Genomic DNA, 26,726 nt, shown 5'->3' on the forward strand with positions numbered 1-26,726 from the left:
CAGCTTTAGAGGATTTATTTTTAGCTCGTGTCTTAAGAATTTAAGTTCACATTTAATCAAATCTTTGGTGACATCAGAAATATTCATTACAGAAATAGAACCAGGAAATTGAATAAATGTAAAAGAACATAAAGAAACAAGTTCTATTCCAGTCCCACTACATCCATGAATGCATTTATATATATATTTTAAATCTCCCGGCAAAACAAGGTTACTTTGTTTTTTATGACTCGATAACTGTTGATATATAATATGAAGTATCTCTATTTAAAAAGCTAAATGAGATTCTTGTTTTCTTCTCGTCCTCGTGATGGAGGAATGACTCGCAGCTCTCCAGTGACCTGCAGGTCGTCTGCGTCACGGCTTGCATAGCGCAACGGCGCCCTCTAGTGGCGAGACTTCACAGTTCAGTATCAGTGTGCACGTCGCAGTTTTGTTAAAGTATAGAAAGTGTCAAGCAACATAAATATCAAACTAAATGTTAAAAAGCAACATATGTCAGTGTTCAGGACAACGACGAGAGCCCAGAATGCAATGCGTCCTTCCTCTGTGGGTCGTGTTCGATTCCCGCCGCGGTCACAACCACAGACTCCGAAACGGACGACACCGTGAACACAAAGCGGAGGACATAAAATACATATATATTTAAATACATATGTATATATACATACATATATACATACATATGTATATATATATACATATGTATATATATACACATATATATATATGAGTGTATAAAATCCTTCAATAGAGTGGTTACATCATCAAAGCCATCAAACCTCCTACAATCACAGACGTCAATAATAAATCAGTAGATATGAAAAGTAATCAAAGTTTAAAAACAAACGTGAAGTAATCTTTTTAAAGATCAGGTTAGAAAGTATTAAAAAAAGACATTAGTAATAAAGTTGTTACATTGCACATAGTAGTTTCACATGATTATGTTTTCAGTTATTGCGTTACCCAGAAATACAGAATGATAACTTCCTCTCTTCTTCTTCTTTTATTTTACCGTCACTTCAGCTGAGGAGAGGCGAAGAAGCCTCCCTGTCTGTGAGATGAAGACGAGGCTTTGCTCTTGCTCCCAAATCTAAGGATGGAGAGAGAGAGGGGGAGAGACAGGGAGAGGAAGAGAGAGACAGAAAGAGATGAAGAAGGAGGGAGATCCAGAGAGAAGAGAAATGGAGGGCAAAATAATTTTAGAAAAAAAATCCTCTGAAACCTGCAAAGCTTGTGTGATTAAAGAGAGCGAGAGAGAGAGAGAGAGAGAGCCTACATGGTGGTGCTGGAGAGCGTCTGCTTCATGCGCTGCGACAGCGAGCTGGAGGACGGCGTCTTGGCCATCAGCTGGTGCTCCGGAGTCGTCACCGGGCCCAAGATACTCACTGAGAGTCAGAGAGACGGAGGAGGAGTCAGAGACAGAGGAGGAGGGAGAGAGACAGAGGAGGAGGGAGAGAGACAGAGGAGGAGGGAGAGAGATGACATGGAGGGAGAGAGACAGAGGAGGAGTCAGAGAGACGGAGGAGGAGTCAGAGACAGAGGAGGAGGGAGAGAGACAGAGGAGGAGGGAGAGAGATGACATGGAGGGAGAGAGACGGAGGAGGAGGGAGAGACGGAGGAGGAGGAGTCAGAGACGGAGGAGGAGGGAGACGGAGGAGGAGGAGTCAGAGACGGAGGAGGGGGGAGAGACGGAGGAGACGGAGGAGGAGGGGGGAGAGAGACGTGGAGGGAGAACAGGGTTCATCCGCATGGTGACCAATGGATTTCCAGAACTTTTTCAAAACTTTTGGTATTTCTTTTATTTCCCAGGACTTTTCCAGGTTTTGGATGTTACCTGTGTGTCTGAACTCTGGATGTTACCTGAGTGTCTGAACTCTGGATGTTACCTGTGTGTCTGAACTCTGGATGTTACCTGTGTGTCTGAACCCTGGATGTTACCTGAGTGTCTGAACCCTGGATGTTACCTGAGTGTCTGAACCCTGGATGTTACCTGAGTGTCTGAACCCTGGATGTTACCTGTGTGTCTGAACCCTGAATGTTACCTGAGTGTCTGAACCCTGGATGTTACCTGTGTGTCTGAACCCTGGATGTTACCTGAGTGTCTGAACCCTGGATGTTACCTGAGTGTCTGAACCCTGGATGTTACCTGTGTGTCTGAACCCTGGATGTTACCTGAGTGTCTGAACCCTGGATGTTACCTGTGTCTGAACCCTGGATGTTACCTGTGTGTCTGAACCCTGGATGTTACCTGAGTGTCTGAACCCTGGATGTTACCTGAGTGTCTGAACCCTGGATGTTACCTGAGTGTCTGAACCCTGGATGTTACCTGTGTGTCTGAACCCTGGATGTTACCTGAGTGTCTGAACCCTGGATGTTACCTGAGTGTCTGAACCCTGGATGTTACCTGAGTGTCTGAACCCTGGATGTTACCTGAGTGTCTGAACTCTGGATGTTACCTGAGTGTCTGAACTCTGGATGTTACCTGCGTGTCTGAACCCTGGATGTTACCTGCGTGTCTGAACTCTGGATGTTACCTGAGTGTCTGAACTCTGGATGTTACCTGTGTGTCTGAACCCTGGATGTTACCTGTGTGTCTGAACCCTGGATGTTACCTGTGTGTCTGAACCCTGGATGTTACCTGAGTGTCTGAACCCTGAATGTTACCTGAGTGTCTGAACCCTGAATGTTACCTGAGTGTCTGAACCCTGGATGTTACCTGAGTGTCTGAACCCTGGATGTTACCTGTGTGTCTGAACCCTGGATGTTACCTGCGTGTCTGAACTCTGGATGTTACCTGAGTGTCTGAACCCTGGATGTTACCTGCGTGTCTGAACCCTGGATGTTACCTGAGTGTCTGAACCCTGGATGTTACCTGAGTGTCTGAACCCTGGATGTTACCTGTGTGTCTGAACCCTGGATGTTACCTGTGTGTCTGAACCCTGGATGTTACCTGAGTGTCTGAACCCTGGATGTTACCTGTGTGTCTGAACTCTGGATGTTACCTGAGTGTCTGAACCCTGGATGTTACCTGAGTGTCTGAACTCTGGATGTTACCTGTGTGTCTGAACCCTGGATGTTACCTGTGTGTCTGAACCCTGGATGTTACCTGAGTGTCTGAACCCTGGATGTTACCTGAGTGTCTGAACCCTGGATGTTACCTGAGTGTCTGAACCCTGGATGTTACCTGTGTGTCTGAACCCTGGATGTTACCTGAGTGTCTGAACTCTGGATGTTACCCGAGTGTCTGAACTCTGGATGTTACCCGAGTGTCTGAACCCTGGATGTTACCTGTGTGTCTGAACCCTGAATGTTACCTGTGTGTCTGAACCCTGGATGTTACCTGAGTGTCTGAACCCTGGATGTTACCTGTGTGTCTGAACCCTGGATGTTACCTGAGTGTCTGAACTCTGGATGTTACCTGTGTGTCTGAACCCTGGATGTTACCTGCGTGTCTGAACTCTGGATGTTACCCGAGTGTCTGAACCCTGGATGTTACCCGAGTGTCTGAACTCTGGATGTTACCCGAGTGTCTGAACCCTGGATGTTACCTGTGTGTCTGAACCCTGAATGTTACCTGTGTGTCTGAACCCTGGATGTTACCTGAGTGTCTGAACCCTGGATGTTACCTGTGTGTCTGAACCCTGGATGTTACCTGAGTGTCTGAACTCTGGATGTTACCTGTGTGTCTGAACCCTGGATGTTACCTGCGTGTCTGAACTCTGGATGTTACCCGAGTGTCTGAACCCTGGATGTTACCTGTGTGTCTGAACCCTGGATGTTACCTGTGTGTCTGAACCCTGGATGTTACCTGAGTGTCTGAACTCTGGATGTTACCTGAGTGTCTGAACTCTGGATGTTACCTGAGTGTCTGAACCCTGGATGTTACCTGTGTGTCTGAACCCTGGATGTTACCTGAGTGTCTGAACCCTGAATGTTACCTGTGTGTCTGAACCCTGGATGTTACCTGAGTGTCTGAACTCTGGATGTTACCTGTGCGTCTGAACCCTGGATGTTACCTGTGTGTCTGAACCCTGGATGTTACCTGTGTGTCTGAACCCTGGATGTTACCTGAGTGTCTGAACCCTGGATGTTACCTGAGTGTCTGAACCCTGAATGTTACCTGAGTGTCTGAACCCTGGATGTTACCTGTGTGTCTGAACCCTGGATGTTACCTGTGTGTCTGAACCCTGGATGTTACCTGAGTGTCTGAACCCTGGATGTTACCTGAGTGTCTGAACCCTGAATGTTACCTGAGTGTCTGAACCCTGGATGTTACCTGTGTGTCTGAACCCTGGATGTTACCTGAGTGTCTGAACCCTGGATGTTATCTGTGTGTCTGAACCCTGGATGTTACCTGTGTGTCTGAACCCTGGATGTTACCTGAGTGTCTGAACCCTGGATGTTACCTGTGTGTCTGAACCCTGGATGTTACCTGAGTGTCTGAACCCTGGATGTTACCTGAGTGTCTGAACTCTGGATGTTACCTGAGTGTCTGAACCCTGGATGTTACCTGAGTGTCTGAACTCTGGATGTTACCTGTGTGTCTGAACTCTGGATGTTACCTGTGTGTCTGAACCCTGGATGTTACCTGAGTGTCTGAACCCTGGATGTTACCTGTGTGTCTGAACCCTGGATGTTACCTGAGTGTCTGAACCCTGGATGTTACCTGAGTGTCTGAACCCTGGATGTTACCTGAGTGTCTGAACCCTGGATGTTACCTGTGTGTCTGAACTCTGGATGTTACCTGAGTGTCTGAACCCTGAATGTTACCTGAGTGTCTGAACCCTGGATGTTACCTGAGTGTCTGAACCCTGGATGTTACCTGAGTGTCTGAACCCTGGATGTTACCTGTGTGTCTGAACCCTGGATGTTACCTGAGTGTCTGAACCCTGGATGTTACCTGAGTGTCTGAACTCTGGATGTTACCTGAGTGTCTGAACTCTGGATGTTACCTGAGTGTCTGAACCCTGGATGTTACCTGAGTGTCTGAACCCTGAATGTTACCTGAGTGTCTGAACCCTGAATGTTACCTGAGTGTCTGAACCCTGGATGTTACCTGAGTGTCTGAACTCTGGATGTTACCTGTGTGTCTGAACTCTGGATGTTACCTGAGTGTCTGAACTCTGGATGTTACCCGAGTGTCTGAACTCTGGATGTTACCTGAGTGTCTGAACTCTGGATGTTACCTGAGTGTCTGAACCCTGGATGTTACCTGAGTGTCTGAACTCTGGATGTTACCTGAGTGTCTGAACTCTGGATGTTACCTGAGTGTCTGAACCCTGGATGTTACCTGAGTGTCTGAACCCTGGATGTTACCTGAGTGTCTGAACTCTGGATGTTACCTGAGTGTCTGAACCCTGGATGTTACCTGCGTGTCTGAACTCTGGATGTTACCCGAGTGTCTGAACCCTGGATGTTACCTGTGTGTCTGAACCCTGGATGTTACCTGAGTGTCTGAACTCTGGATGTTACCTGAGTGTCTGAACCCTGGATGTTACCTGAGTGTCTGAACTCTGGATGTTACCTGAGTGTCTGAACCCTGGATGTTACCTGTGTCTGAACCCTGTGTGTCTGAACCCTGGATGTTACCTGAGTGTCTGAACCCTGGATGTTACCTGAGTGTCTGAACCCTGAATGTTACCTGTGTGTCTGAACCCTGGATGTTACCTGAGCGTCTGAACCCTGGATGTTACCTGAGTGTCTGAACTCTGGATGTTACCTGAGTGTCTGAACTCTGGATGTTACCTGTGTGTCTGAACTCTGGATGTTACCTGAGTATCTGAACTCTGGATGTTACCTGAGTGTCTGAACCCTGGATGTTACCTGTGTGTCTGAACCCTGGATGTTACCTGAGTGTCTGAACTCTGGATGTTACCCGAGTGTCTGAACCCTGAATGTTACCTGAGTGTCTGAACCCTGGATGTTACCTGTGTGTCTGAACCCTGGATGTTACCTGAGTGTCTGAACCCTGGATGTTACCTGTGTGTCTGAACTCTGGATGTTACCTGAGTGTCTGAACCCTGGATGTTACCTGCGTGTCTGAACTCTGGATGTTACCTGAGTGTCTGAACCCTGAATGTTACCTGAGTGTCTGAACCCTGGATGTTACCTGTGTGTCTGAACCCTGGATGTTACCTGAGTGTCTGAACCCTGGATGTTACCTGTGTGTCTGAACCCTGGATGTTACCTGAGTGTCTGAACCCTGGATGTTACCTGTGTCTGAACCCTGGATGTTACCTGAGTGTCTGAACCCTGGATGTTACCTGAGTGTCTGAACCCTGGATGTTACCTGAGTGTCTGAACCCTGGATGTTACCTGAGTGTCTGAACCCTGGATGTTACCTGAGTGTCTGAACCCTGGATGTTACCTGTGTGTCTGAACCCTGGATGTTACCTGAGTGTCTGAACCCTGGATGTTACCTGAGTGTCTGAACCCTGGATGTTACCTGTGTGTCTGAACCCTGGATGTTACCTGTGTGTCTGAACTCTGGATGTTACCTGTGTGTCTGAACTCTGGATGTTACCTGTGTGTCTGAACTCTGGATGTTACCTGTGTGTCTGAACCCTGAATGTTACCTGAGTGTCTGAACCCTGGATGTTACCTGTGTGTCTGAACCCTGGATGTTACCTGAGTGTCTGAACCCTGGATGTTACCTGTGTGTCTGAACCCTGGATGTTACCTGAGTGTCTGAACCCTGGATGTTACCCGAGTGTCTGAACCCTGAATGTTACCTGAGTGTCTGAACCCTGGATGTTACCTGTGTGTCTGAACCCTGGATGTTACCTGAGTGTCTGAACCCTGGATGTTATCTGTGTGTCTGAACCCTGGATGTTACCTGAGTGTCTGAACCCTGGATGTTACCTGAGTGTCTGAACCCTGGATGTTACCTGTGTGTCTGAACCCTGGATGTTACCTGAGTGTCTGAACCCTGGATGTTACCTGTGTGTCTGAACTCTGGATGTTACCTGTGTGTCTGAACTCTGGATGTTACCTGCGTGTCTGAACTCTGGATGTTACCTGAGTGTCTGAACTCTGGATGTTACCTGTGTGTCTGAACCCTGGATGTTACCTGAGTGTCTGAACCCTGGATGTTACCTGTGTGTCTGAACCCTGGATGTTACCTGAGTGTCTGAACTCTGGATGTTACCTGAGTGTCTGAACTCTGGATGTTACCTGTGTGTTTGAACTCTGGATGTTACCTGAGTGTCTGAACTCTGGATGTTACCTGTGTGTCTGAACTCTGGATGTTACCTGAGTGTCTGAACCCTGAATGTTACCTGTGTGTCTGAACCCTGGATGTTACCTGCGTGTCTGAACCCTGGATGTTACCTGTGTGTCTGAACCCTGGATGTTACCTGAGTGTCTGAACCCTGGATGTTACCCGAGTGTCTGAACTCTGGATGTTACCTGAGTGTCTGAACCCTGGATGTTACCTGTGTGTCTGAACCCTGGATGTTACCTGCGTGTCTGAACCCTGGATGTTACCTGCGTGTCTGAACCCTGGATGTTACCTGAGTGTCTGAACCCTGGATGTTGCGAGTGTCTGAACTCTGGATGTTACCTGAGTGTCTGAACCCTGGATGTTACCTGCGTGTCTGAACCCTGGATGTTACCCGAGTGTCTGAACCCTGGATGTTACCTGAGTGTCTGAACCCTGGATGTTACCTGAGTGTCTGAACCCTGGATGTTACCCGAGTGTCTGAACTCTGGATGTTACCTGAGTGTCTGAACCCTGGATGTTACCTGTGTGTCTGAACTCTGGATGTTACCTGAGTGTCTGAACCCTGAATGTTACCTGAGTGTCTGAACCCTGGATGTTACCTGAGTGTCTGAACCCTGGATGTTACCTGAGTGTCTGAACCCTGGATGTTACCTGAGTGTCTGAACCCTGGATGTTACCTGAGTGTCTGAACTCTGGATGTTACCTGAGTGTCTGAACTCTGGATGTTACCTGAGTGTCTGAACCCTGGATGTTACCTGAGTGTCTGAACCCTGAATGTTACCTGAGTGTCTGAACCCTGGATGTTACCTGAGTGTCTGAACTCTGGATGTTACCTGTGTGTCTGAACCCTGGATGTTACCTGAGTGTCTGAACCCTGGATGTTACCTGAGTGTCTGAACTCTGGATGTTACCTGTGTGTCTGAACCCTGGATGTTACCCGAGTGTCTGAACTCTGGATGTTACCTGAGTGTCTGAACCCTGGATGTTACCTGAGTGTCTGAACTCTGGATGTTACCTGAGTGTCTGAACTCTGGATGTTACCTGAGTGTCTGAACTCTGGATGTTACCTGAGTGTCTGAACCCTGGATGTTACCTGTGTGTCTGAACCCTGGATGTTACCTGAGTGTCTGAACTCTGGATGTTACCTGAGTGTCTGAACCCTGGATGTTACCTGAGTGTCTGAACCCTGGATGTTACCTGTGTGTCTGAACCCTGGATGTTACCCGAGTGTCTGAACTCTGGATGTTACCTGAGTGTCTGAACCCTGGATGTTACCTGAGTGCTGCGCATCCTCCAGGCCGATGTTCTCTGGAGAAGCAAACTGGTCCCAGTAGTTTGCTGGAATGCTCAGCAAGCGCTCCACGACCTGGAAACATCCATCCAGAATTTATGGTCAACGCCATTAAGAAAAGAGCAGAAGACGTTGGCGCCCGCGGGTCTGTCTCCGTGTACCCGTGGCTGTCGGCTGGTGTCGTGCAGGATGGTCATGGGGTCCGGGTCGGGCACCGCGTGACCCACCAGAGTCGGGCCGAACACCCGGGCCAGGTTGTGCACGTCCATCTTGGTGTCCACACACAGAGAGACCCTGGCAGAGCGACCGGGGGAGAGCACGTCAGTGTGATCAACTCCAATGACAGTTGCTCTGTGTTATCTCTATGGCACAGGTGTCAAACACAAGGCCCGCGGGCCGGAATTGGCACGGCACGTCATTTCACGTGGCTCCCGACGGCTTGAAGGACACATGATCAACTTTTCTTAAAAGAAATGTAAGAAAAATATCCTGTGCTTTTATTTTGAAGGTATGAAATAAAATTGATTTATGTTATAGAGAAATCTTCTTGTGTACCGTACGTATACTGAAAGACACACGATCACTTTTTCTTACAAGAAATGCAAGAAAAATATCTCGTGCATTTATTTTGAAGGTTTCAAATACATTTTGATTTATGTTATAATATTAGAGAACTCTTCTTGACACTGAAAGACATACGATCACCTTTTCTTTAAAAAAAAAGAAAAATATCCTGTGCTTTTATTTTGAAGGTGGATTTATGTTACAATATTAGAGAAATCTTCTTACGTTCCATGTTCCTACACTCAAATAAACACTAATCAAATGCAAAGAGAGTTATTTAACGATCCGTTTATGTTTCAGTCACCCCCCTGCGGCCCGTGAAGAAGACGAAGGTGCGCTACCTCTGCAGGTGGACCATGAGGCAGGCCAGCGTGTCTCTGTTGGGCGGCGGCAGCTCGCCGACGGTCTGGAGCAGGAGGGCCCGGCTGCTGCCGTCATCCTGGATTTCTGACGACGACAAGAACCCGTCGATGACGTCTCCGTGACGACGGGACGACGTTGCGCAACGCGGACTCACCTGCCGCCTCCATGAAGGCGGCGTGCAGCCGGAAGGTGAGCAGCGGCTCCGGGAGGCTCCGCAGGAAGTCCTTCAGCGCTCCGGCCACCGCGTGGACGTCCTCCACCGCGTGCGTGGACGCGGGCAGCGCCCGCCCTCAGCAGCTTCTCACCACGCGCCTTCACCACGCGCTCCTGGCCCGAAATCCGGTACAGGCCCACCTGGGGGGGGGGCAGGCATCAGTACCAGGCACCAGAAACACCCCGGGGCAACCACTGCCCCCCCCCCCCCCCCCGGTCTGAAGGACCGTCTCCATGGCAACAGGCCTCCTCCTCACCTCCTGCAGCCCTCGGTGTTCGATCTCCTGAATGCAGGAGAGAACCAACGCCGGGATCCTTGGGGAGGCGGCCGGAGCGAAGTCAGCCAAGGTGCTCTGCACACACACACACACACACACACACACACACACACACACACACACATTACTGGACCATGACACACGTGGGTTTACACGACTATAAACTAATGTCAAGGACCAAAAATGTTGTGTGTATACGTGGTGTGTGTGTACCTCTGTGTTGGCAGTGTGTGTGCATGTTGTGTGTGCGTGTGTGTGTGTGCGTGTGTGTACCTCTGTGTTGGCGGTGTGTGTGTGCATGTGTGCGTGTGTGTGTGTGTACCTCTGTGTTGGCGGTGTGTGTGTACCTCTTTGTTGGCGGTGTGTGTGTGTGTGTACCTCTGTGTTGGTGGTGTGTGTGTGTGTGTACCTCTGTGTTGGCGGTGTGTGTGTGTGTACCTCTTTGTTGGCGGTGTGTGTGTACCTCTGTGTTGGCGGTGTGTGTGTGTGTACCTCTGTGTTGGCGGTGTGTGTGTGTGTACCTCTGTGTTGGCGGTGTGTGTGTGTACCTCTTTGTTGGTGGTGTGTGTGTACCTCTTTGTTGGTGTGTGTGTGTACCTCTTTGTTGGCGGTGTGTGTGTGTGTACCTCTGTGTTGGTGGTGTGTGTGTGTGTGTGTACCTCTGTGTTGGCGGTGTGTGTGTGTGTGTACCTCTTTGTTGGCGGTGTGTGTGTACCTCTGTGTGTGTGTGTGTACCTCTTTGTTGGCGGTGTGTGTGTGTACCTCTTTGTTGGCAGTGTGTGTGTACCTCTTTGTTGGCAGTGTGTGTGTGTGTACCTCTGTGTTGGTGGTGTGTGTGTGTACCTCTGTGTTGGCGGTGTGTGTGTACCTCTGTGTTGGTGGTGTGTGTGTGTGTACCTCTGTGTTGGCAGTGTGTGTGTGTGTACCTCTGTTGGCGGTGTGTGTACCTCTTTGTTGGCGGTGTGTGTGTGTACCTCTGTGTTGGTGGTGTGTGTGTGTACCTCTTTGTTGGCGGTGTGTGTGTGTGTGTACCTCTTTGTTGGCGGTGTGTGTGTGTGTACCTCTGTGTTGGTGGTGTGTGTGTGTACCTCTTTGTGTGTGTGTGTGTACCTCTTGTTGGCGCGTGTGTGTGTACCTCTGTGTTGGTGTGTGTGTACCTCTGTGTTGGCAGTGTGTGCTTGTGTGTGTGTGTACCTCTTTGTTGGTGTGTACTTTGTGTGTGTGTGTACCTCTGTGTTGGCGGTGTGTGTGTGTGTGTACCTCTGTGTTGGCGGTGTGTGTGTGTACCTCTTTGTTGGCGGTGCCAACGGCTGCTTGTTTCAGTAGTGGCGTTTTGCTTTTATTTTATTGTCTTTTTTTGCACTTTTCCTCTCTTTTTCTTTTTCTTTTCTTTCACGTTTGTCTTAGTTAGGACGGACACTGGACCATAACTACTTTTTCGATAATTCTACTGTGGCTTTTGTTCACTTTGTCGTGAGTATCGAGAGCCACAGCAAAACAATGGACGGGACCGGTCTACTCAGCGTGCTCAGTTGATCGCTGTGCAGCCGAAGCTTCTGCCTGGAGAAAGACCTGTGATCCGCTGGAGCTACGGAGGAGGGCTGCGGTTGCAGATCGGGTGTCAAGCGGAGGGCTAAAGCGAGGAGATACAAACCCTCGGTACCGTCGATCATAACGGGGAACGTGAGGTCTTTGGCGAATAAGACGGATGAGCTCGGCGGCTGGTAATGTCTGAGAGGATCTTCCGTGAGAGCAGTCTCTTGTGCTTCACTGAGACGTGGCTACACGCGGACTATCCGGATCACAGCGTCTTTGCCCGGCTTCAGGACTGTTCGCTGACAGAGGCGCTACACAGGCGGTAAGAGGGGGGCGGATCGCTGTTTATGTGAATGAACGGTGGTGCCACCCGGACCATGTGTGCGTGAAGGAGCGCTTCTGTCCGAACATTGAACTGTTGGCCGTGGGGATGCGCCTGCACTATTTGCCGAGAGTTCACGTCCGCCATTGTGGTTGTGTCGTGTACGTGCCGCCATCAGCTGACGCTGAGGAAGCTGTGGACACCATCCACTCCGTCTGCTCTGCTGAATCATCAGCCTGGAGCATTCATGACCATCACTGGTGACTTTAACCACACCACACTGGATAAAGCTCTGCCAACCTTCCATCAGTATATAGACTGCCCAACAAGGAACAATAAAACTGGACTTGCTGTATGCTAATACTAAGGGCGCCACTGCCCTTCCCCTCGGCAGGTCTGATCATGACCTGGTCGGCTGACACCCAGGTATGTTCCTCTGGTGAAGGCTGCGGTGACCACCAGGACTGTGAGGTGGTCTCTGGAGGCTAACGACTCTACAGGACTGCTGAGTCAACGGACTGGGATGTGTTGTGTGGACCGCACGGGAGGACATCAACAGTATGACCGACTGCATCACGGAATACATCAAGTTCTGTGAACACACCACCATCACGGACTGCGCTGCTTCCCCAACAAGCCCTGGATCACCAGGGACCTGGGAGGCTTCTTAACATGAAGAAAGCTGCTTTCAGGTCTGGAGACAGGGATGAGCTGAGGAGAGGCCAAGCGCAACCTAAGGTGAAGCTCAGGGAGGCAAGGACTCCTACAGGAGGAAGCTGGAGGCCAAACTCCAGCTAAACAACACAAGGGAGGTGTGGTCTGGCATGAAGTAGATAACTGGCTTCAGGTGGGAGGAGACAGCCAGGGGCTCCTCTGGAGGGGCCAAGAGCTGAACTGTTTCTTCAATAGGTTCAGTTCACAGCCCTCTCCTGTCTCCTCCACCTCCCAAACACCTCCCCTCTGTCCCCCTGCTGAGCTGCACATCCACGAGCCCTCAATAACAATGGGCTCCTCCACTCTCTGTGACGACTGACCAGGTGAGAAGACAGCTGGAGAAACTACACCAGCGCAGAGCTGAAGGTCCTGATGGCATCAGCCCCAGGGTCCTAAAGACCTCGCCACCCAGCTGTCTGGTGTCCTGCAGCGCCTCTTCAACCTCAGCCTGAGGCTGGGGAAGTCCCGTGCTGTGGAAGACGTCGTGCCTGGTCCCTGTCCCAAGAAGTCAACACCATCTGGCCTCAACGACTACCGACCGGTCGCCTCACCTCCCATGTGATGAAGGTGCTGGATTGGCTGGTCTTGGCCCACCTCCGGCAGGTGAAATCGTCGCTGGACCCTCTGCAATTTGCTTACCAGCCTCATGTGGGAGTGGGACGACGCCATCATCTACCTGCTGCAACGCAACCAGCTCAGTCGCACCTGGATGGAACCCGGTGTCTCTGTGAGAGTCACTTTCTTTGACTTCTCCAGTGCATTTAACACCATCCAGCCACTGCTGCTGAGTGAGCTGCGGGTGGCCGGTGTGTGTGCCCACCATCTCCTGGATCACTGACTACCTCACAGGCAGACCACAGTTTGTCAGAATGGGCGTGTGCTGTCTGGAACGGTGGTCAGTGATGTTGAGCCCCACAGGAACTGTTCTGTCTCCTTCCTCTTCACTGTACACCAGTGACTTCCAGTACAACACGGAGTCATGCCATCTGCAGAAGTACTCTGATGATTTGGTCGGGTGTATGGGAGGACGGGAGGAGGAGTACAGGGCAGTGGTGAGTGACTTTAAAGTGGGCCGATGAGAACCACCTGCGGCTGAGTGTGGCCAAGACCAGAGAGATGGTGGTGGACTTTCAGGAGGCGACAGCTACACCTCTGAGTGTCCTGGGAGTGGTGTGGACATGGTGGAGGTGTACAAGTACCTGGGCTGTGTTGGCGTGTGTGTGTGTGTACCTCTGTGTTGCAGCAAGATGCTGGTGTGTGTGTGTACCTCTTTGTTGGCAGTGTGTGTGTGTACCTCTTTGTTGGCGGTGTGTGTGTGTGTGTACCTCTGTGTTGGCGGTGTGTGTGTGTGTGTACCTCTGTGTTGGCGGTGTGTGTGTGTACCTCTTTGTTGGCGGTGTGTGTGTGTGTACCTCTGTGTTGGTGGTGTGTGTGTGTACCTCTTTGTTGGTGGTGTGTGTGTGTGTACCTCTTTGTTGGTGTGTGTGTGTGTACCTCTGTGTTGGCGGTGTGTGTGTGTACCTCTGTGTTGGTGTGTGTGTGTGTGTACCTCTGTGTTGGCGGTGTGTGTGTGTGTGTGTGTGTGTGTGTACCTCTGTGTTGGCAGTGTGTGTGTGTGTACCTCTGTTGGCGGTGTGTGTACCTCTTTGTTGGTGGTGTGTGTGTGTACCTCTTTGTTGGCGGTGTGTGTGTGTACCTTGGTGTGTGTGTGTGTGTACCTCTTTGTTGGCGGTGTGTGTGTGTGTACCTCTGTGTTGGTGGTGTGTGTGTGTACCTCTTTGTTGGTGTGTGTGTGTGTACCTCTTTGTTGGCGGTGTGTGTGTGTGTACCTCTGTGTTGGTGGTGTGTGTACCTGCGGTGTGTGTGTGTACCTGCGGTGTGTGTGTGTACCTCTTTGTTGGTGTGTGTGTGTGTACCTCTGTGTTGGTGGTGTGTGTACCTCTGTGTTGGCGGTGTGTGTGTGTGTGTACCTCTGTGTTGGCGGTGTGTGTGTGTACCTCTGTGTTGGCGGTGTGTGTGTGTGTGTACCTCTGTGTTGGCGGTGTGTGTGTGTGTACCTCTGTGTTGGTGGTGTGTGTGTACCTCTTTGTTGGCGGTGTGTGTGTGTGTACCTCTGTGTTGGTGGTGTGTGTACCTCTGTGTTGGCGGTGTGTGTGTGTACCTCTGTGTTGGCGGTGTGTGTGTGTGTACCTCTTTGTTGGCGGTGTGTGTGTACCTCTTTGTTGGCGTGTGTGTGTGTGTACCTCTGTGTTGGCGGTGTGTGTGTGTGTACCTCTTGTTGGTGTGTGTGTGTACCTCTTTGTTGGCGGTGTGTGTGTGTACCTCTGTGTCGGTGTGTGTGTGTACCTCTTTGTTGGCGGTGTGTGTGTGTGTACCTCTGTGTTGGTGGTGTGTGTGTGTACCTCTTTGTTGGCAGTGTGTGTGTGTACCTCTTTGTTGGCGGTGTGTGTGTGTGTGTACCTCTGTGTTGGTGTGTGTGTGTGTATCTCTGTGTTGGCGGTATGTGTGTGTGTGTACCTCTTTGTTGGTGGTGTGTGTGTACCTCTTTGTTGGCGGTGTGTGTGTACCTCTGTGTTGGTGGTGTGTGTGTACCTCTTTGTTGGCGGTGTGTGTGTGTGTACCTCTTTGTTGGCGGTGTGTGTGTGTACCTCTGTGTTGGCGGTGTGTGTGTGTGTACCTCTTTGTTGGCGGTGTGTGTGTGTACCTCTGTGTTGGTGGTGTGTGTGTACCTCTGTGTTGGTGTGTGTGTGTGTGTACCTCTGTGTTGGCGGTGTGTGTGTGTACCTCTTTGTTGGCGGTGTGTGTGTGTACCTCTGTGTTGGTGGTGTGTGTGTGTGTACCTCTGTGTTGGCAGTGTGTGTGTGTGTACCTCTGTTGGCGGTGTGTGTGTGTACCTCTTTGTTGGTGGTGTGTGTACCTCTTTGTTGGCGGTGTGTGTGTGTACCTCTGTGTTGGCGGTGTGTGTGTGTACCTCTTTGTTGGCGGTGTGTGTGTGTACCTCTTTGTTGGCGGTGTGTGTGTGTGTGTACCTCTGTGTTGGTGGTGTGTGTGTGTACCTCTTTGTTGGCAGTGTGTGTGTGTACCTCTTTGTTGGCGGTGTGTGTGTGTGTACCTCTGTGTTGGTGTGTGTGTGTGTACCTCTGTGTTGGCAGTGTGTGTGTGTGTACCTCTGTTGGCGGTGTGTGTGTGTGTACCTCTTTGTTGGCAGTGTGTGTGTGTGTACCTCTGTGTGTGTGCGTGTGTGTGTGTACCTCTGTGTTGGTGGTGTGTGTGTGTGTACCTCTGTGTTGGCGGTGTGTGTGTGTGTACCTCTGTGTTGGCGGTGTGTGTGTGTGTACCTCTGTGTTGGCAGTGTGTGTGTACCTCTGTTGGCGGTGTGTGTGTGTGTACCTCTTTGTTGGCAGTGTGTGTGTACCTCTTTGTTGGCAGTGTGTGTGTGTACCTCTTTGTTGGTGTGTGTGTGTGTACCTCTGTGTTGGTGTGTGTGTGTGTATCTCTGTGTTGGCGGTATGTGTGTGTGTGTACCTCTTTGTTGGTGGTGTGTGTGTACCTCTTTGTTGGCGGTGTGTGTGTGTACCTCTGTGTTGGTGGTGTGTGTGTGTGTACCTCTTTGTTGGCGTGTGTGTGTACCTCTTTGTTGGCGGTGTGTGTGTGTGTACCTCTGTGTTGGTGTGTGTGTGTGTACCTCTTTGTTGGTGTGTGTGTGTGTACCTCTGTGTTGGCGGTGTGTGTGTGTGTACCTCTGTGTTGGCGGTGTGTGTGTGTGTGTACCTCTTTGTTGGCGGTGTGTGTGTACCTCTTTGTTGGCGGTGTGTGTGTGTACCTCTGTGTTGGTGGTGTGTGTGTGTGTACCTCTGTGTTGGCGGTGTGTGTGTGTACCTCTTTGTTGGCGGTGTGTGTGTGTGTACCTCTTTGTTGGCGGTGTGTGTGTACCTCTGTGTTGGTGGTGTGTGTGTACCTCTTTGTTGGTGGTGTGTGTGTGTGTACCTCTGTGTTGGCAGTGTGTGTGTGTGTACCTCTGTGTTGGTGTGTGTGTGTGTACCTCTGTGTTCCTGGTGTGTGTGTGTGTGTGTACCTCTTTGTTGGCAGTGTGTGTGTGTGTACCTCTGTGTTGGTGGTGTGTGTACCTCTGTGTTGGCGGTGTGTGTGTGTACCTCTTTGTTGGCGGTGTGTGTGTGTGTACCTCTGTGTTGGCGGTGTGTGTGTGTACCTCTTTGTTGGTGGTGTGTGTGTGTGTACCTCTTTGTTGGCGGTGTGTGTGTACCTCTGTGTTGGTGGTGTGTGTGTGTACCTCTTTGTTGGCGGTGTGTGTGTGTACCTCTGTGTTGGTGGTGTGTGTGTACCTCTTTGTTGGCAGTGTGTGTGTGTACCTCTGTGTTGGCGGTGTGTGTGTGTGTACCTCTGTGTTGGCGGTGTGTGTGTGTACCTCTGTGTTGGCGGTGTGTGTGTGTGTACCTCTGTGTTGGTGGTGTGTGTACCTCTGTGTTGGTGGTGTGTGTGTGTGTACCTCTGTGTTGGTGGTGTGTGTGTGTGTACCTCTGTGTTGGCGGTGTGTGTGTGTGTACCTCTGTGTTGGCGGTGTGTGTGTGTACCTCTTTGTTGGTGTGTGTGTACCTGTTGGCGGTGTGTGTGTACCTCTGTGTTGGCGGTGTGTGTGTGTACCTCTGTGTTGGCGGTGTGTGTGTGTACCTCTTTGTTGGCGGTGTGTGTGTACCTCTGTGTTGGTGGTGTGTGTGTGTGTGTACCTCTGTGTTGGCGGTGTGTGTGTGTACCTCTGTGTTGGCGGTGTGTGTGTGCGTGTGTGTACCTCTGTGTTGGCGGTGTGTGTGTGTGTGTGTACCTCTGTGTTGGTGTGTGTGTGTGTGTGTACCTCTGTGTTGGCGGTGTGTGTGTGTGTACCTCTGTGTTGGCGGTGTGTGTGTGTGTGTGTGTACCTCTGTGTTGGTGGTGTGTGTACCTCTGTGTTGGTGGTGTGTGTGCGTGTGTGTGTGTACCTCTGTGTTGGTGGTGTGTGTGTGTGTGTGTACCTCTGTGTTGGTGGTGTGTGTGTGTACCTCTGTGTTGGTGGTGTGTGTGTGTGTGTACCTCTGTGTTGGTGGTGTGTGTGTGTGTGTACCTCTGTGTTGGCGGTGTGTGTGTGTGTACCTCTGTGTTGGCGGTGTGTGTGTGTACCTCTGTGTTGGCGGTGTGTGTGTGTGTACCTCTGTGTTGGTGTGTGTGTGTGTGTACCTCTGTGTTGGTGGTGTGTGTGTGTGTACCTCTGTTGGCGGTGTGTGTGTACCTCTTTGTTGTGTGTGTGTGTGTGTGTGTGTACCTCTGTGTTGGTGGTGTGTGTGTGTGTGTGTGTACCTCTGTGTTGGCGGTGTGTGTGTGTACCTCTGTGTTGGCGGTGTGTGTGTGTGTGTGTACCTCTGTGTTGGTGTGTGTGTGTGTGTGTGTACCTCTGTGTTGGTGGTGTGTGTGTGTACCTCTGTGTTGGTGGTGTGTGTGCGTACCTCTGTGTTGGTGGTGTGTGTGTACCTCTGTGTGTGTGCGTGTGTGTGTGTACCTGTCTGTCTACCTGTGTTGTGTGTGTGTGTGTGTGTACCTCTGTGTTGGCGGTGTGTGTGTGCGTGTGTGTACCTCTGTGTTGGCGGTGTGTGTGTGCGTGTGTGTACCTCTGTGTTGGCGGTGTGTGTGTGTACCTCTGTGTTGGCGGTGTGTGTGTGTGTGTACCTCTGTGTTGGCGGTGTGTGTGTGTGTACCTCTGTGTTGGCGGTGTGTGTGTGTGTACCTCTGTGTTGGCGGTGTGTGTGTGTGTACCTCTGTGTGTGTGTGTGTACCTGTGTTGGTGTGTGTGTGTGTGTGTACCTCTGTGTTGGCGGTGTGTGTGTACCTCTGTGTTGGCGGTGTGTGTGTGTGTGTACCTCTGTGTTGGTGGTGTGTGTGTGTGTACCTCTGTGTTGGTGGTGTGTGTGCGTGTGTGTGTGTACCTCTGTGTTGGTGGTGTGTGTGTGTACCTCTGTGTTGGCGGTGTGTGTGTGTGTACCTCTGTGTTGGTGGTGTGTGTGTGTACCTCTGTGTTGGCGGTGTGTGTGTGTGTGTGTACCTCTGTGTTGGTGGTGTGTGTGTGTACCTCTGTGTTGGCGGTGTGTGTGTGTGTGTGTGTACCTCTGTGTGGACATTGTGCGGGTTGCAGGGCAGCGGGCAGAAGTCCCGGCACTCGGGGTGAGTCACCGCCTTACAGTCCTGGCAGCGCAGGTACGTCTTACCGAACCTCGTCCGCCGGCCGCACGGCGAGCAGAACTCGGACCGGATCACCTGGGGGGGGGGAGGGGGAGGTGAGTCGGGGGAGGAGTCTGGGAGAGGACATGGCGTCCGCGCGGTCTCACCGTTCTGGGGGTGAAGTGGTGCCTCTTGCCCGCCGCGTTGGGCCTCGGGGTTCCGGGCGGCGCCGGGGAGTCGGACGCCGTCGTGCCGGGCGCCTCGCTGGCCGTCTCTGATTGGTCGGTGGCGGTGGAGTCGCCCCACGCCGGAGCGACTGGAGGAAAAGAAGCGTTGGTCAAACACAGATCAACCCGACCGAGATGTTTGGTCACATGACGCCGGTCCACACACCGCGCGGCCGGTAGGGAGCCGTCTCCACGGTGGACACGACCTCCACGACCTCCACGACCTCCACGCCGCCAGCGCCGCCGCCCGGGACGGTGATCGTGGTTTTTGCCACGATCGACTCGTTCATCTGAATCAGTTAAAAAAACATGTGTATTAAAATGTGACTGATGGACGTCTCTGAGCCGCTTGGAGAAAACGATGTTGAGGTAAACTTCCACTCTCCAATGGTGTGAGACAACAGTGCTAGAGGTCAGAGGTCAGGTTACCCGCTCCGCTGCTCGCCCCGTGGACCGAGGCTTCTTCAAGGCCTGAGGAGGAACCTCGGAGAGCTTCCTGGAGGAACGCTGCAGAATAAAATGCTTTAAAAAACACGTTTTATGGCGGACACACAGTAGGAAGAAGAGTAAACAACAACAAACACACAGCAGGAAGAAGAGTAAACAACAACAAACATCTCAGGATGCGTCTTTATATTTTAGCTTTGAGCAAACCACACCCCTTTATTTATTAATTTTGTATTTCTCTTTTTATCATTTGTTCTTCATGTCTGTAAACATGTAGGTACGGAGAGTATTCATTCATATATATATATATATATATACACATATATACACGAATATGAATTATTTATCGAGGATTTAATCCACTTCTTGTCTTAATAGATAAATCACTTTTATTTTGAAAAGCTAAAAGGAATGGCTCATTTGTTTATGTTTGAAAGCCAACTCGACGGCTTCGGATCTTTATACATTTCATAAAGTGTAATAGTTTAATAGTAGTTAACGACACAGAGTGACCATGTGAAGGGGGGTGGACCCTCCGTACCCGTACATGTGTTTTAAGTATTTATAAATAAATCAGCGTCATGACGTCATTAACTCTGGAGAAAAGCGCTGACTCACTCGTTTCTGGCGCTTCCGCAGCCGCACGGTCTTCATGGCCGCGGCTTCCCAGTCCTGCAGGTCAAGAGGTCACCGAGAGGTCAAATGACCCATTCAGATAAACGAAGCCTGTCGTATCCCCTAAGACACACCAGGGGGCGCTGTTCATTAAACGGGTCAACGTACCAGCGAGTCGTCCGTCTGGTCGTAGCTGATGTCCGACAGCAGAGACGCCGACTCGTCGATAGTCATTAACCTGGGAAACAGATTAATGTCAATTAAAGTGTCTCCATGTTGAGTTTATATCATAGACAGTTTGCTCCCTCGAGACAGTTAATGTTAGGACTTCACTAACTTCGTAAATAACCCCATGGAAGGTTTATTGTTTGGGGTTTTGTATTTGCCTTCTTGGTTTTGATGTATGCCTTTTGATTGTGTATTGTTATGAAGGATTTAATTCACATCCTCTCCAATAGATAAATCCAGGCTTTTATTTTGAAAAGCTCAAAGGAATCGCACTTGTTTTACGTTTGAAAGCCAACTCGACCGCACGGCTACGGATCTTTATACATTTAATAAAGTTTAATAGTTTAATGGACCCATATGAGGCCTTAAAGCTCTTCACGCTAGTGATAGTTTAATTCATGTTTTGTGACCCAAACGAAGAAAATAAATAATTTAATAAGTAATTTCCCCAGCAGGAAGTTTGACGCCGCTTCATTTACGGGGATCCGGTACACACTCCATAACCATAACCAGTAAAACATCCTTATTATATGGAAACGTTCAAGTTATGCGTGGTCATAATATAATAATGAAAGTGTCTACGTGTTGAGTTTATATAATATAAAGTGCGTCCGCTTCCCCTCGGGACCGTTAACGGCAGACAACGCATCACTGACTTCAGACGACGAGGCGCCGCTGACATTATCAACATCTCTCCGGGGTCCGACCTGCGGCTGGCGTTGAGGTTTCCCTGCGCCGCCTGCGCCGCCTGCGAGTGCGCGCTGAGGAAGGCCAAGGCGGCGCGCTGCTCCTCGCTCAGGTGGACGCTGCTGCCGCCGCGCTCCGAGATCAGCAGATCCCGGATCAGCTGCAGCTGGCGCTCCTGATGCAGCGGGTTGAAAACAGACCGGTCAATATGGAGATGTTCAAAAAAGACAAATGCATTGTTACAATTATACAATCTGCAGGTGGATCACCTGTGTGTGCACACACACACACACACAGGGACCTACAAGGCTTTACCTGAAGATGAACCCGGGTGGAGTATCGTCTCATAATAATGTTCAGGGTTCATCTGGACCAATGGGTGGCCAGGACTTTAAAGCAAGTTTTCCATGACCAAACTTTTTTTTTTTTTACACTCACGAATAAATATTTAATTATATTTAATATAATAAATATTTATTCCTTTAATCAAACTCAGCGTAAATGAAGATATCAATATATCACATTTCCGTGACTTTTTTTAAACTTTCGGGATTTGATTTTATTTTCAAGGACTTTTACTTTCTTTTTAACCCTGGGAAATAACCATTTAAATAATTCCACGGCTTTTCCAGGTATTCCACGACCATACGAACCCTAAATATTACGTGAAAATCCCCTTTATTAAAATAGTAGCTCGCTGTGGGATTCGTGCCTTTGGCAATAAGCATCCAAAGTGGCCGACATGGTTTGTTGTCGGCCACTTTCCATCACCAGACGAAATGCGTGTTGAAATGAGTCCCTCCGTCCCACGCCGTCTACATTCACCACAAAGACCCCTCTGTCCCACGCCGTCTACGTTCACCACAAAGACCCCTCTGTCCCACGCCGTCTACATTCACCACAAAGACCCCTCTGTCCCACGCCGTCTACATTCACCACAAAGACCCCTCTGTCCCACGCCGTCTACATTCACCACAAAGACCCCTCTGTCCCACGCCGTCTACGTTCACCACAAAGACCCCTCTGTCCCACGCCGTCTACGTTCACCACAAAGACCCCTCTGTCCCACGCCTCGCTCACCACAAAGACCCTCTGTCCCACGCAGTCTACGTTCACCACAAAGAGCCCTCTGTACCACGCCAGCTACATTCACCACAAAGACCCCTCTGTCCCACGCCGCTCACATTCACCACAAAGACCCTCTGTCCCACGCCGTCTACGTTCACCACAAAGACCCCTCTGTCCCACGCCGTCTACGTTCACCACAAAGACCCTCTGTCCCACGCCGTCTACGTTCACCACAAAGACCCTCTGTCCCACGCCGCTACATTCACCACAAAGACCCCTCTGTCCCACGCCGTCTCGTTCACCACAAAGACCCCTCTGTCCCACGCCGCTACATTCACCACAAAGACCCCTCTGTCCCACGCCGTCTACGTTCACCACAAAGACCCCTCTGTCCCACGCCGTCTACGTTCACCACAAAGACCCTCTGTCCCACGCCGTCTACGTTCACCACAAAGACCCTCTGTCCCACGCCGTCTACGTTCACCACAAAGACCCCTCTGTCCCACGCCGTCTACGTTCACCACAAAGACCCCTCTGTCCCACGCCGTCTACATTCACCACAAAGACCCTCTGTCCCACGCCGTTCACCACAAAGACCCTCTGTCCCACGCCGTCTACGTTCACCACAAAGACCCTCTGTCCCACGCCGTCTACGTTCACCACAAAGACCCTCTGTCCCACGCCGTCTACATTCACCACAAAGACCCCTCTGTCCCACGCCGTCTACGTTCACCACAAAGACCCCTCTGTCCCACGCCGTCTACGTTCACCACAAAGACCCCTCTGTCCCACGCCGTCTACATTCACCACAAAGACCCCTCTGTCCCACGCCGTCTACATTCACCACAAAGACCCCTCTGTCCCACGCCGTCTCACCACAAAGACCCTCTGTCCCACGTCTACGTTCACCACAAAGACCCCTCTGTCCCACGCCGTCTACATTCACCACAAAGACCCCTCTGTCCCACGCCGTCTACATTCACCACAAAGACCCCTCTGTCCCACGCCGTCTACGTTCACCACAAAGACCCCTCTGTCCCACGCCGTCTACATTCACCACAAAGACCCCTCTGTCCCACGCCGTCTACATTCACCACAAAGACCCTCTGTCCCACGCCGTCTACGTTCACCACAAAGACCCTCTGTCCCACGCCGTCTACATTCACCACAAAGACCCCTCTGTCCCAGGCCTTCACCACAAAGACCCTCTGTCCCACGCCTGCCATCACCACAAAGACCCCTCTGTCCCACGCCGTCTACATTCACCACAAAGACCCCTCTGTCCCACGCCGTCTACGTTCACCACAAAGACCCTCTGTCCCACGCCGTCTACATTCACCACAAAGACCCCTCTGTCCCACGCCGTCTACGTTCACCACAAAGACCCCTCTGTCCCACGCCGTCTAGATTCACCACAAAGACCCCTCTGTCCCACGCCGTCTACATTCACCACAAAGACCCCTCTGTCCCATGCCGTCTACATTCACCACAAAGACCCCTCTGTCCCACGCCGTCTACATTCACCACAAAGACCCCTCTGTCCCATGCCGTCTACATTCACCACAAAGACCCCTCTGTCCCACGCCGTCTACATTCACCACAAAGACCCCTCTGTCCCACGCCGTCTACGTTCACCACAAAGACCCCTCTGTCCCACGCCGTCTACGTTCACCACAAAGACCCTCTGTCCCACGCCGTCTACGTTCACCACAAAGACCCCTCTGTCCCACGCCGTCTACGTTCACCACAAAGACCCTCTGTCCCACGCCGTCTACGTTCACCACAAAGACCCTCTGTCCCACGCCGTCTACGTTCACCACAAAGACCGTACCAGCTTCTCGTAGACCGCCTCCGCCTTCTGCCGCCGCCGGATCTCCACATCCACCTGGTTGCGGGCGTGCTTCAGCTTCACCTCCAGGGCGCCGCGCTCCGTCTCCGCCTTCACCAGCACCTCCCGACAGGAGAGCAGCTCGCCGCCCGCACGCGCCCACTTCTTACGGCACGCCTCGAAGTTCACCGCCATCTGGAGGAACTCTGGGGGGAGGAGACGTCACGTTCACTCCCAGAACACCTCCATGTCTCGAAAGGGAAACACTTCACGGTTAAAAAAGGTCCGCCTGTCTTTGTTATTTGACGTTTTAAGAGCGATTTACGACTTCCTGCAGGACAACGCCGTCCACATGAAGCTACAGAGGGTGCAGTGGCAGTCTGTTACCACACGGCTTTACACACAGGTTTGGGTTTACAGGTAATCAACACAAGTTGAGACACCTGTAGGCACCAACTAGCACGTCGTTAACCATCACTTGTTCCCTGAAAAAGACTTTTGTATAACTCTTAAATTATTTGTCAGTTTTTGGGAACCTAAACTTTGTTGTTTCAGGTTTTTTTTATTTGCCATTTGTGCCGAGACCAACAGTCCAGACACATTGGAATGGTTTTGCAGGCTCCGAGTCAACAGAGGTACAAACACACCATAATAATAATAACACACATATATATATAATTATATATTAATATATATATATGTGTATATATATATTATTAGTGCACAAAATGAACCATGCATCAGTTCTCTGCCTTCCTGTTGCTTACTATGGAAATGAAATGGCTCACTATTAATTCTTTGTGCACCCTTTGAAAAGCGTAAATATTGTACACACATTGTAATCTTGTGTTTTTCGGTTTGTTTTGTGACGTCTGTCTCCCGGAACGACAGATGAAACAAATCCTCTTTGCACATTTACAGAGATGTATTTATTAATGTGCACCGACTGTCCCTCATCAGAGAAACCAAAGAAGAAGAAAGAAGAAAGAGATCATCATATGGGTTGTTTGTGTGCGTTAGGCTTCCAACAAGCCAGAATGCAGTGGCACCATGTGGATGACTCAGTGTGTGTGTGTGTATATGTGTGTATATATATGTGTGTGTGTGTTCTGCAGTAAAGTGAAGACACTGTGTTTCCTGTCGCTTACAAAGGAAATGCATTATCTGGACTAATGACATGGAAATGTTTACTGCGCCCCATGTGGTGCACCGACATGTGACGTCATGACCCTGCTGACCTTTAGTCACTCTTCACTGGTCCTGCATTCATTCATTCATCCCCATTCATAAATAATTACATTTCAACCAACAACAGTTTGGGATAGAAACGCAACGCAGCTCATAACCACTGGTGATGACGTCACCACCACACACACGACGGAAGCTCCGAGGGGTCAAATCCCTCCAAACCAGAGTGTGTGGACACGAGCTAACTTACGTGGCTCGATGCCCTCGTTCAGGCCGTCCACCTGGGCTCGGAGGCTCAGGAACTGGTTGTACAGGTTCCCCCCCGGCGACGCCATGGTGCGGCTCCTGGAACGGGAGAGAGGTCGATAACGACGCTGGTAGAAGTCGCGCTACATTACGACAGTTTACGACAGTAAGTTGAACTAATGACGCTACATCTGCACAAAGCGCTCACCTGTGCGACGTCTTTCCCCCGTGGAAACGCTCACATGTAACGGAGCAGCGTCAAAATCAAAGGCTGTGCGGTGAATCCCGTCAGCGGAGCCGCACCTACGGTTCAAAAAACAGCGCCGGTTTTCTTCTTCGTGGGTTGCGAGGCGGAAGCTGCTGCAGCAGCGGCGCTCTGTCGCCCCCACACGGTCAGAGGTGGAACTGCAGGGGGATCGTGGCGACGTGTCCTCCGGTTTGATATAAATATATTATATACATATATATAATATAATACAAATATAAATATTTATTATAACATAATACATTATATAACATTGGAATATATATATATATTACTCAGTAGGTCTATTTAGAAAGTATGTAGGTTTTATTTCAGACAAAGCTCCATTTCATTTCAATGTGACCTTTTGGTTGTTTTAACATACTCATTTCTATAAATAAATAAATACTAAATTGTCCTTTTACTGTCCAGTTCATTATCAATTCATTAACTGTAGCCTTTTTTTAAAATGTAACATTGATTTGGTTAATGTATTCATTTTATTTCTATATTAATCCATCTTTCTATTGTCCAATTCAATATTAATTATTGAACCGCAATAACTGTTTCAAGAATTATGATGTCCTTCTGTCCTCCGAACATAAGAGGAAGGGACATGCATAATACATCACATCGTTTATAATGACCCCGTGTATTTCTTCAAGACATGTGGCTCAGTAATCTGTGTTGAATGTAGCTGCAGTTTTAAGAATCTTGAGGTTTTTAAAATGAAATCTGTGCTTGCAGGTCATTTTCTTTCAAATACTTGCTTCTAACTTATTAACTCGATCCAGGAACCCCATTAATAAGCATCAATAACGTTCTTAAATGCCTTTCGCTGCACAGTATTTAAAAGGTATTTTGATGGAGGTGTATCTGCCTCCTGACTGTAAATCCAATTATGTGTGAAATCCTAAAAAAAGAAAAAATCCTTTGAAAGCGTCTGTAACTGTGTCCTGTGTGGTGGGCGCATGGGCTGCACAACAACACCATCAATCAGCCATGGACGACTTATCTGGGTGCAGCAGCAGCACTGTGCAACATTTAATGAGGGTCTCACACACACACAATAGATTTAGAGCGTGCATGTGTGTGTGTGTGTGTGTGTGTTCTGAATATCTCACGTCCATTAGAGATGATTTGAGATAATAGGATATTCGCTCTTTGTCTTTGTCAATTATTTATTTGTCTATGTTCATTTCCTCACAGATCATCTTCCTGACTGACTCCTCGACGTC

At 50.1% G+C, this 26,726-nt stretch overlaps 1 pseudogene; it reads right to left on the reverse strand.

The window, feature by feature from the left end:
• On the reverse strand, nt 1-25,593 carry LOC130208854 (rac GTPase-activating protein 1-like; annotated as a pseudogene).
• Between the last annotated feature and the right edge of the window lie 1,133 nt (nt 25,594-26,726).

This window comes from Pseudoliparis swirei, chromosome 18, assembly GCF_029220125.1.
Source record: "Pseudoliparis swirei isolate HS2019 ecotype Mariana Trench chromosome 18, NWPU_hadal_v1, whole genome shotgun sequence".
NCBI classification, from domain to species: Eukaryota; Metazoa; Chordata; class Actinopteri; order Perciformes; family Liparidae; genus Pseudoliparis; species Pseudoliparis swirei.